This window comes from Selaginella moellendorffii, unplaced genomic scaffold, assembly GCF_000143415.4.
Source record: "Selaginella moellendorffii unplaced genomic scaffold, v1.0 SELMOscaffold_45, whole genome shotgun sequence".
NCBI classification, from domain to species: domain Eukaryota; kingdom Viridiplantae; phylum Streptophyta; class Lycopodiopsida; order Selaginellales; family Selaginellaceae; genus Selaginella; species Selaginella moellendorffii.
In genome coordinates, this window is record NW_003314306.1 from 275676 (window position 1) to 288195 (window position 12520).

Below are 12520 nucleotides of genomic sequence, written 5' to 3' on the forward strand. Positions count from 1 at the left end.
GAAGATTGACTGTAGACCCTTCAAAAAATATAGAGTTTCTACAGCGGTCTCGATTGCATGCTTCATCTATACAATCTAAATGCCTACCACAATAAACTATAGACACTATGCCTTCAAAATGTTGGAAGTGTGTGGTTTTGATCTTGCACAAATTGTGGACATCTTACTTGGTTTCCATCCCCTTTCGTTTGGAACCTGTGTTGCTAACAAGAGGTGGTAGCTTGAAGAAAATGTTGCCGTTGTAGGAAGATGGAAGCTCACTCACAAGCCTATACAAAAACAAGTGCACGTCGATTGAGAGGCGTGAAAACTAGAAAGCATTGCTAACGGCTTTGAATATTGTTGAAGTTGGAGCTGAAGCTAGAGCTGGAGCTGGTGAATTTGGCACCGACACTAGCATGACTTCTCCACTTGAACTAGAAGAGGATGAGAAGATAACAACTGACTCTTGCTTCACATTCATTTTGGTTGGAGTGCATTTGGCATTTTGACTGGAGATCCAAACACTCGAATCTCCTTCGACTTGGAATTTTGTAAATCCCATTGTTGTCCACCCTCGCCCACACCAGAAAAAAGAAACTCCAAGTATGCAACTATACCGGTGTCATTGCGAATCACAGCCTCTAAAGAAATAGAGCCAAGACGAAGATCAAAACGCCGACATAAAAAACTTTCAGAAACAATACTCTGAGAGAATGAAAGAGGTGGGTGATCTCAAAAATGAAGAAGAAACCTTTCCATCATTCTCAATAGGTTTTAGAGTTCTCTCTATTTATGCTACTTGTAAAAATCCATAGTGAAACATAATTGAAATTTAAATAGAGTAATAAGAAGATAACATACAAAATGAATTTAAATTCTATAGCAAATTTAACATGTTCAAGTGTGACAGTATTAATATTACTGTCATCTATTATAATGTCTGATGCATGTATACATATAGATCCAAGGAAGGATTTTCAGCACGTGAAGTTTGATAGTTAATAATGATACCAGTAATGACATTCTGCTATAGTGTGTTAAAAAAAGAGATCCAATCTGACTGTCAGTATGTGTGATATATCAAGTTGTCAAATTTTAAGTGGTAGATGATAATAAATCTTGATAATAAATCTTGTCAAATCTTATTCTTCACTGACAGATTTTATTTGTAGTACAACTCAAGTTTTATCTATAATTGTGAACACTGCTCAATGACATTTAAAGCACGTGTCTATTGTTTAGGATCTAATACAACACACAATAAATTTCTGGATGAGGATTCATCTATTCATAAATGGATATAGTACAACATATTTTAACATGCCTTATTTATACTCTTTAAAGTTCTTGTAATAATTCCACAATATGTACAAAATATTGATGAGAATGCATCCTTTCTAGATAATTTATAAAATATAATATCATATCTCTAATAACAGAAATGTTGATAGGTGCTAGTTATATCATCATTAAAATATACAAAATAAAGAAGCATAATTTACATATAATAATAATGATAAGATAAAATAAAATCAAAGATATTGTGATGGTTGAGATTTAGGTTATTCGGAATGAATGGCCAGGATGAGAGATTGGTTAAGGTTAGGGCAGCCATCAGGTTAACGTTAGGTTACTATTCGAAGAGATTGAGAGATTGAGCACGAAGGAGATCGAGGGATTGAGCACGAAGGAGATTGAGGGATTGAGCGCAAAGGAGATCAAGGGATTGAGCGCAAAAGAGATTTAGGGATTGGGCGCGAAGGAGATCAAGCAATTGAGTGCACAAGAGATCGAGAGATTAAGCGTGCGAGCAGGAGAGATTGAGCACACAAGAAATCCAGCACGATCAAGAAGGAAAGATGCCACCAAGGGTGAGTTTCAATTTGATTGCTTCCACTTCCATTTTTTTCTTGCTTCTTTCTTGATTGCTTCTTTAGGGCCAGCCACCTCAGGCAGTTTTTCTGGCCGAGGGGCCAAGGTTATTTGAATAACCTTGGCCCCTCGAATGGCCAAACTGCCCGAGGTCAAGTTTGGGCCGGCCACCTCGGGTAGTTTCGCTGGTCAAGGGGCCAAGGTTATTTGAATAACCTTGGCCCCTTGGCCGAAAAAAAATGCCCGAGGTCGAGCCCGGGCCGGCCACCTTGGGTAGTTTGGCCACCCGAGGGGTTAAGGTTATTTGAATAACCTCGGCCCCTCGGCCAACAAAACTGCCTGAGGTGGCCAGCTCGGACTTGACCTTGGGCAATTTGGCTGTTTGAGGGGCCAATGTTATTGAAATAACCTCGGCCCCTTGGGTGGCCAAACTGCCCAAGGTTGAGCTTAGGCCGGCCATCTCGGGCACTTTGGCTGCCCAGAGGGCTGATGTTATTCAAATAACCTCGGCCCCTCCGGCCCCTAAAGTGCCCGAGGTCGAGCTCGGGTTGGCCACCTTAGGCACTTCGGTGGCCGAGGTGGAGTCTAGGCCCACTTGATTTTTTTTTTCTCTTTGACTGTTTGAATTTCTCATTATTTTTATTTAGTTTGATTAACAAAATTTTTTCTTTTGTAGAAAAGGAAAATTGTAACATATAAAAAGGTTGTTGGAGCCAAGAAGACATGAAAAGTTCAATTCAGCACTGACGATGACATCATGATTGACATGTCCATTGGCACAATAGAGACACATTTAGTTAGAGATTCACCACCTCCACCACCATCACCTCCACCATCACCACCTCCATCACCGCCATCGCCACCTCCACCACCTCCATCACCACCTCCACCACCAACATTGCCACCGCCACCACCAGCATTGCCACCACCACTGCCACTATTGCCTCCACCCCTGCCGCCACTGCCACCACCACCACCTCCACCATCACTACTGCCACCTCCACCTTTACTCCTCACTAGCCCACCACCAGTGCAAATCTCTGAAGTTGGACAATCTAGTGGTGTTCACGATAAGGAACATGAGGAACAGTCTGGAGCTGAAAGAGTTGCAGACCTTCCTGACAACGTAGTGGACAAGCGCTTCCAAAAGATTGTTATGCGGATAAGGGAAAAAACAGTTCACCAAACACTTGAGGCGCTCAAGTGGCTAGGCCCTTGTGACTTGATCAAAGAAATCCCCCTTTGTCATTTGCAGTAGATGAACTTTGTCCGCACAACATCCAAGTATGTCAACCCGGATATATATAGCTTGTTCAAACAGAATGGCCTTGCAACAAATATCAATATGTTTCTAGTCTCTTTTTGCAAGCCAGGAACAATGGAGATCATTACCGTCACACCCGAGATTGTGAATAGCTGGGATCCTATTTAGAGGAGGAAGTCCCTAGAATTTTATGACATGCTTATTAGACATCCTAAGACTTGACAACTTGCGGGGATAATGTTCCAAATTATTGACGGTAACCACCGATATGGAGCTTGGATGAAGTGTATCGACGATCATTTTTGCGATGATCCCGTCTACCATATCAATGTTCCAATCGGCTATGTCTATGCGAGGGGACCTTTGGATGTCAACAGACTTATCTTGGCCTGCCAAAAGATTAATGCGTAAGTTTTATAGTTTTACCTCTAGCTCCACTTTAACTTGTTTTGTTGTGTTTAAATGTAGGCTTGGGCAGTTCGCTGTTCAGAAACAAAACCTTGTCCATGACATCGAGTAACTTCAATTTTTAGCAGACTTGAGTGAGGATGACATCTGCCAACATTATGGTGATGATCTCGCAACACTTGTTCGGCACTCACACACTCGAAATGATGGTACAACTTGGTTCAATAACCCAATCAATTTTATGCTCGCTGTGTGGTGTAAGGTATGTCTTTCCCTTTTTATTTTATAAAAGCCTCTTTTAATTGTTTTGGTTTTTAGGCTTTGATGAAGGTTAAGCAAGATGCTTACAAACTTGCATATCCGAAGAAGAGTTGGGAAGAGCTCTCAATTGAGTTCGTACAAATTAAGCACAAAATTCAGCATGCAAAGTCCTCAAAGTTGAAGAAACTAATATGCAATCGCAAGCCGAAGGAGTGGCTAGAGACTATAGCCAAAATTTCTTCTTATGAATGTAAGTTTCTTATCACACTTCATTTTTCTCAATTATGCATATGTTATTTTTGTAGTGAACAAAACTCCAGATGACATGATTTACAATATCACAAAATCAAAGCTTCTATATAAGTAACAGATAGAGACTCTAGAGTTCCTCAATGTTTGTTTGATGAATAGAGAGAAAGGACTACCAGAACTATTTGAGAACATAATGAGAAGGGTTGTCTACATCACGCAAACTATAAGTGAAGGTGAGAAGTTCTTGGCACCACACATTAGTGACGATCCAGATGGCACATTCATGTCTTTCGACACTTATATCAACATGTCATTAGAAGGGATTGAAGAGGGGTGGCTGCCAGAGAAGTCTACAAGTATAACAATTTATGATTGCCAACATGGTCAGCCTTATTTCATGCGACGTGCAGCTTATAGGTATAATATAATTTCTAAGATTGTTTTTTAATATATATTATTTACAGGTATCTTCGATAGAGAGGCATGCCATTTGAGGCACCAGTTTGCACTCGACTTGTTGCAAAAGGTGTAATGGATAGAGGAATGTACCCAACAATATTTGAGAGAGTTCCGAAGGCACGGAAGATAGAATGCCCTTGGGAGTTGGAGCTCATAGGGAAGGAGACCTCTACACTAGATCACAAGGAAGTTATCAATGCTAGCAACAATGGTAATGCAAGTGACAATGGAGATGAGGATAAAGAAGCTCCAGATCAAGTTCGTGTTCCACCATCAGACAGCCAGGATCAGGCTCCAGTTCAACCATCGAACAACCAAGATTCGGATTAGGTTTTACCAGTAAATAACGATGATCAAGTGGTTCACAGAATATCACATCGACCTCGAGGTAAGCAAAAGTGAATTTTACAAACTAAAGGTGGTAATACATGTTTTTTGCAGCAATGACTGTTGAATTTTATTCCATCTCGACAAGATGCTCATGAAGAGGAGTTGGAGGAACTCTCATCGACAACACACCATATGATGGTAGCATACTTATTACTTTTTTCATTCACTTAGCTCTTTTATAAGTTTGTCTTGTGTCCCCAATAACACAACGAGGCATTATGGGTATCTTCATTGGCTCTTACAGTAGATTGTTGACATCTTTCATGGAAGATGACATCAATATGGATATACAGCGCCAGTTCAATTGTTGGTGCCGAAAGATACAAAGGCCTTTGCTCCTAGTTGCGGACGTCATTCTCTTCGACTTTCTAGATGGTCTTTCAGATATCGATGGGAAAGTTGAGGATTAGAACTTTCTCACACCTGACCATGTGTGCAATGCATTCCTATTGTCCGAAGCATTTATGCTCGAAGCTAGCCATGTCGTTTTCATCCTACTGAATAACCCCAATTGGATGTATGAGCTTATGACGTGCACAACAGAAGTTCATTTCAAGTCATTCTCTTCCAGGTGCATCATGGATCCTATTGGTGTCAATACGAGGGGTGTCCAAGGGAAGCCTGAAAAGGTGAGTATGTATATTTTTATCTAATTTCTAAACATTTTTATTTTCTAGGTTATGATGTGGACTTATCATGCCTTTTGCAGCGAACGTGCAACACGTGTTTTGCTTGGGTACGACAGTTCCACTAACATCATACCTAACTTTGTGGATGAGCAAATCTGCAACACATTTCCAAAGTACCAATTTTGAGCTCCATCGGCAATGCAAGTCTTGCTTTGCCCACCAGATGGTGTTGTGATTAATTGCACAGCAGGTAGTGGTTCTATGGTGGAGCCAGCACGTGACTTTGGTAGGTCGGTGTTTGCTATTGAAGAACATCATTTCCTCAAATGCCGGCTTAGAGGATTTCGTGAGTTGCCTCCAACTTCAAGGAGGTAAATTATGTTTATTAAAATTTCAATATATGTTTAATTCTATTTTATAGATCACAGTCACCTGGATTTTCTAGAATTGAAGGCTTTGGAAGTCTTCCTGACTATGCAGAAGCCATGGCTCAACATATGCAAGGTGAATCTTCCCCACAATACCAATATAGGAGGAAGTATAAAAGAAATCATTATGTTGATGATGAGGCAAAAGAAAGTTAATTGCATCCTTACATAAAATGGAAAGCTTGTTATATGTTAGATATTAGTGAAAGTGTCAGATGTCAGTAAAATTGTCAGATGTCAGTGTCAATGTCAGATATCATAATTGCAGATTATCATTCTCACCTGTCACCATCACTTTGTAGCGCTTGTGTGTTGCCATCTCCTCCTTCAACATTTTGTAAACAATTGTATATGATATGATAGCACCTTCTAGAACAAAGTATGTTACCTACAACTAATATCATTTTATTATATTTTTTCTTTTAATAGTGAAAATACTATAGTATAGTAAAGTAATTTTAGATCTTACATTCCACTGTAGGGTGGCCTAAAAACCCCATATTTTGCATTAGCCGATGCAATGTTTCCCAAAGGGATGTTGTTCCTCACCATAAAGCGATAGTGGGTATGTGTCCATAACTCATTCTTGAATCTATTGTACATCCACACATGCACATTTTCCAGACCCGCCGTTGAGCAATTCCTACAGTGCTCAAGAAAAGTTTGTAAACCTATAGAGCCATTTGTCTTGTCCAAGAAAAAGTAGCATATTGGACACCAAATGTAATAGCATTTTGTGCTTTCAAGTAGTCCCACCATATTAGGAGCAAGATCTTGCAAAAACATGTGGTATTGCTCTTGAAGCGCTGGAGGCAATCCCTCTCTAGTAGCAAGATTTGAAATTTCACATATAGGGAGCTCTAGTTCAACTTCACTAGAACCCTCAACAGAAAAAAAATTGTTATGTGGAGGTGAAAGTGGAATATTGGTAGAACTTGAGGATGGAGGTGGAGATTGATATGAAATGCTGGGGGGCTAAGTACAAGTAGCAATGACTCTCCTTTGAGCCATTTCAATACAAACTTCTAAGGAGCTCAAAGAGAACAAAAAACCTATGATAACTATAACTTTTCTAGATAGTTTATATACTAAGTTTTAGTCTTGAGAATGAGGCTTATTTATTATGACACTGACAATACTCAGATTCTTTAAATGTCAGTCTTGGAAATGAATCTTCATAATCATAGCTTTCTTGTAAACATAAGAGCTTCTAGAATTTTAAATTATCGTGTATACACATGCTCTATCATTATGATGAATCCTACTTTACTACATATATATTCTTTTCTACACATGCCAAATGTCTAGGGAAATAAATTGCAAGGAAATATAGACCACATTATAGTGGTAAAGCACGTTGGCACGCTACCATTCTCTCATGTGAAATTGCCTTTCAATTTTAGAATTCATGTGAGAATTTTAAAGGTTGATCAATTTTATATGCAAGATCTTCCTTTAGGAAGAAATCTCTTATAGCCATATCAACTTCTCGTTTAGGGGTTTCTTGATTAAGTACTTCTTTGAGTATTGAATATAGATCAACTTCTGAAATTGGCTCAATTTTAAGGAAAACTTATTATTCTTAGAAATCATTTAAGTCTTCCTCCCGATCATAATATTGAGTTTTAAAGGGTTGATTTTTCTTTTCCAACTATATAGTGGAAGTAATGGGCATAGATATTTTCTGGTTGCCCTGTTCTATACACAAGAAATCATTTTTATAATATTGGTTTGTGCAAGCAATTTTTATCCAAGGTCTGCTTAGTAGAGTTTTATAGGTAGAATGTTGTCGTGTCATTTTAAACACAACATAATTGAGTTTGTACTTTAAGTTAGCTACATTGATTAAAACATTTCTAATAATTCCAATAGGCCTGACATTTTAGTCATTAACCATTTGTACATTATATAGTGTTGGTATAATTGGGCCTAGGCATAATTCTTTGCAAATACACTCTTCTAAAATATTCATACTTAAGCCATCATCAATAAGAGTTTTAGATAATAGATTCTTGCCAATCTTTATGTAAGCGATTAATTTTTCCATTCTACTTTAGTCACTTAACCGCACCTCTGACCATTTGGAGGAGTCTCATTCGCAACCTCCATAAGTCCCATTCAGAACTTGGGGCTTGCTAGCCCCGCGAATGGCATCCACGCCACTCAACTTGTACACTTGGTCCAAGTGCTTCACATGTCCGATCCCATGACCGACACCCCAAAGTACCACTGACATACCAGCCCGTTACGCTAGGCCATGCCCATCCACCTTGGTCACGTCGGTGGTCCAACACCACTTGCATTACAATCCCGTCTCTCAAAGACTAGGCCATGCATCCATGAGTGGCTATCCCAGATCCACTCCATAGCATCCTCAGGATGCCTGCAGACATGGGGAATTATAGCCTTCCCCAATGTCTCCTTTCCGGTCCCCACCAAGTCCCTTCCTGTCCATGGTTGTGTTCACCAACACTGCCACTGGATCAAGGCCCACAGGCCCGACCACTAAGTCCAACTGTCCTCTGGGACTTTCTCACTGTGTGACTCGGTCCCTTGTCACCACACTAGGGGGCTGCTCCTCTTTCTTTCCACAGTCTGGGACTTTGGGGCAACATTTTGGAACACCGTGGCCCTACGCGGGCCTCGTGGGTACTCTCTTCGCCTTCTGCCTTTGGGTGCTCTAGCCATGGGCTTAGAGCGAGGTTCCGTTAAGCCACACCAGGTATCCAAGTAGGTAGTGCCACCCACACTTGGATTGGGAGCATTGGCCAGTTGATCTCCCGGGGGAACTAGAGCCGGCTCTTGAACACTTCACCAAGCTACCCCATTTGTCGGTCCGTGTTCACTCTAATCTTGGACTTCCTAGTGGGCAGGTCATCACCCAACACTGGGTCCGGCCTTCCTGGGCCAAACTGGCCTTTCCTGGCCAAACTGGCTCCACTGCAATCCTCCCCCTACTATACTTTTGGAGCTCACCAAACCCCCCAGGGTCTGGGAGACGAACGCTTTGGGCTTTCACCCTCTCAGACTCGAACTCAGACTCGGACTCAGACTTGGACTCGGACTCGGACTCAGACTCAGACTTGGACTTGGACTCGGACTCGGACTCGGACTCGGACTCGGACTCGGACTCAGACTCTGACTCGGGCTCGGTCTCGACCTCGGCCTTGGTCTCGGTCTCGGTCTCGATCCTGATCTCGGTCTCGGTCTCGGTCCCGATCTCGGTCTCGGTCTCGGTCCCGATCTCGGTCTCGGTCTCGATCCCGGTCTCGGTCCCGGTCTCAGTCTTGACTTCGGACTCCATCTCAGGTCCATTTCGGACTCCATCTCGGGTCCATCTCGGACTCCACCTTGGGTCCATCTCGGGCTCCATCTCGGGTCCATCTCGGGTCCATCTCGGACTCCATCTCAGGTCCATCTCGGACTCCATCTCAGGTCCATCTCGGACTCCATCTTGGACTTCATCTCGGGTCCATTTCGGACTCCATCTCGGACTCCATCTCTTGTCCATTTCGGACTCCACCTTGGACTCCATCTCGGGTCCTTCTCGGACTCCACTTCGGACTCCAACTCGGGTCTATCTTGGGTCCATCTCGGACACTTCCACGTGTCATATGTTGGTCCTTTTGGGTCCCTTTTTGGAGCCTCACTTATTGCTCGCTTCGTGCTCATTCCTCAAGCACTTCGTTGGGAGTTCCACTCCCACTCTCAACCTTTTCAAGTCGGAACTTTTAGTCCAAACGTGTTACGTTCATTTGGCTTTCGCTTCGGCCACTACCACGTGTCACCCTTTTAGCTCCACTTTGGGGCCTAGGGATTTTGTGTCTCACAACTCCACCACCCATAGACGAAGTTCGATGTCCTCATCGAACGATAAACTATTTTATAAAGTAATACCAACTTGTATTACCGTTTCCATCTTTGGCCCCTCGCCAATATTTGTCAATGGTCTAATATTGAAGGCTCACCATGCCTTCCCCATCCTCTAAGGAGTGTAGTCTCTCCAACTTAGAGACTGATTGGACCACTTGTGGTGGTTTTCTCCTTTTTATTGGTTTAGTTCTCACTAAACTTGTTAGAGACACCTTCTCTAACTCAATCCCACTACTCATTCTCGAGTGGTCTCACTTTCCATTGATATAATCCTTGCACTTTGGAACCTTTTAATTTTGACTTCTCAGAGTCAATTTCCTAGGTGTCTCTGACACCTTACGTTGCACATGGTGCAACTCCACTTCCTGTCCTAGGAAATTCTTTATTTGAGGGCACCATCATCCTCTCTTCGATATTGTGCCACCCTTGGCACTAAATTCCAGCTATTGTAATTTGTGCTAGGGTTGTCTATGGCCCTATCATTTGGCTACTTTACCACTCCATCCCTTGGAGCTTCCCCCTTCGCCAAATCAGAGCAATTGGGAACCTATCCTTGGAAACACATTGCTTTCCAATAATCTGTTATCATTTAACACATTAGTGTTCTTGGACTAACTTTACCATTTGGCTTCTATCTCATGATTCCCATAGCCTTTTTCTTAGCCACTAGTCTTTTGCTCCTATCCTTGATTGTTGCACCACGCAACACAGAATCGTCACCTCCATTCTCGAGGTATTCTTTCAATTCCATAGCAAAGACTTTGCTTTGCCAAGTCTAGAGGGTGTTCACCCTTAGTATGTCTCCTTAGCATTTTTTTGCTATGGGCTCTATTATGGCCCAACTTTGAGACCCTCCGATGGATCTCTTATAGAGACTACTTTCCTCAGACTTATTATGCCATTGCATTGACAGCTCATTTCCCTTAGGTGTTCCTCCCACTTGGTCACCTTGACCAAGCCACACCATCATCAATAGTTCCAATCAACACTTTGAACTTGGAATTTTATCCCTTAACCTCACAAGGACCTTGTCTTTGTTTTAGCCATAAGATCATCTAGTGATCTAACCTTGGCCCCTTAACAGGTTTGCCAATACATATTAGGTTTTCCCGACCTTTAAGTTGTTCACCATGACCCTGGGGGCATCCCCCACACTTGGCGGTGCACCCAAGCCAGCCCTTTCGGCCAAGGGTCCATAACAACTGAGACTAGGTGTCCCCATCTCATTCACCACGACCTTGGTGCCACTTGCACCAAAGTGTTCAAGTTAGATATGCTGAGCTTTCACACTAAGCAATCCAACCGTATATCACGACTTCGAGGCATCCCTCGCTTGGCGGTGTGCCCAAACTAGTCTCCCCACTAAGAGTCCATGACCACCAAAATATAAGTGTCCTCATATTCCAAACCATCACCACGCCCTAGTGAGTTGGGACTCGAACCCAAGCACTAGAGGGTCGGGACTCGAACCCAACCTCCATATACACATCTACGGATGGCATCACATAGGATGCCTAGCGTGACTCCCCACACCGGTGCACTAACTTATACTTAAAATGCGCTATAGATCACCGCTTAGGAACTTAATTCCTTCACACTGCCAAGTTTTCTCACTTGACCAGTCTGTGATCATGCATGGACTCCTCCATGTTTGGCCCCATGGGCCACCCCTTTGAAGTTGGCTCCTTCAACTAGGGTATTCATTCCCCTGACTTGCCAATCTCACTTAGCAAATCATCCGACCACTGTAACATGGTTCATGCATAAGCGTGAAAGTCCTTAACTATCGACTTTCGTTCAAAGCCCTCTCTTTGAATACTCGGGAACTACTTCTCTAATCTTGATAGCCTCGCCTCATGGCAAGCTTCAAGACTACGCTTCTGCTGCGCCACTCTAATTTCGCGCACTCTATAAACCATTTACACTTGGATGTCTAGGTACTTATCTACCTAGGGGAACGTTCAAGGAACTCTGTTCCTTAGCTTGCTAAGGTCTTTCCATTTGCAAGCTTTCCAATTACCATATAGCCTAACATGGACAATCCCATACTTTAGACTTTCCATGGCATCCCGGTCGCTAGTAACAACATGCTTGAGCACCCACTTGATTTTCCACTCCCAACTTGCATAACCACCCTTGATCATGTCTGTCCGCCCAAGCTAGCTGGGAAAACAAAGTTACATTTCACTCTAACCTCTTCAGACTAACCACCCTTTTCAGGCCCATCACTAGCCTTGCCAAAATCCCCTTTTTGGCTTTGTCTAATTTGGGTAAACGAACTTCTCTCGTCTCCGCAACCTTGGACATTTGGATAGCACATCCTATCCATCATTCACTAGGGACTTTGTCCCTTGGGCATTATCCATTGCCCTCATGCCACCAAATACCACCTTCTGGTGTTCTAGAGTGTTTGGGTGTCCCAATGATGGTCTCTTTTTGACAATGAGCATTCCCCTTTCGACATTGACTTACTATATCGCAACATAAGCAATTTATCCCCCATAAAGGTATATCTAACTTCCTTATCCCAATAAGAAGTCTTAAGTAGTTGCCTTTTACTAGTTTAACAATTTATTTTGCATCTTTTGCTTAGTTGCTTTATAGTTGTCAAGTTCTACAACTCATTGCTGGTGCTTCCACACCTCCATCATTATCTGGGTCACCACACTCTAACCGCATGCCTTCCAGCATAGGCTATGCTA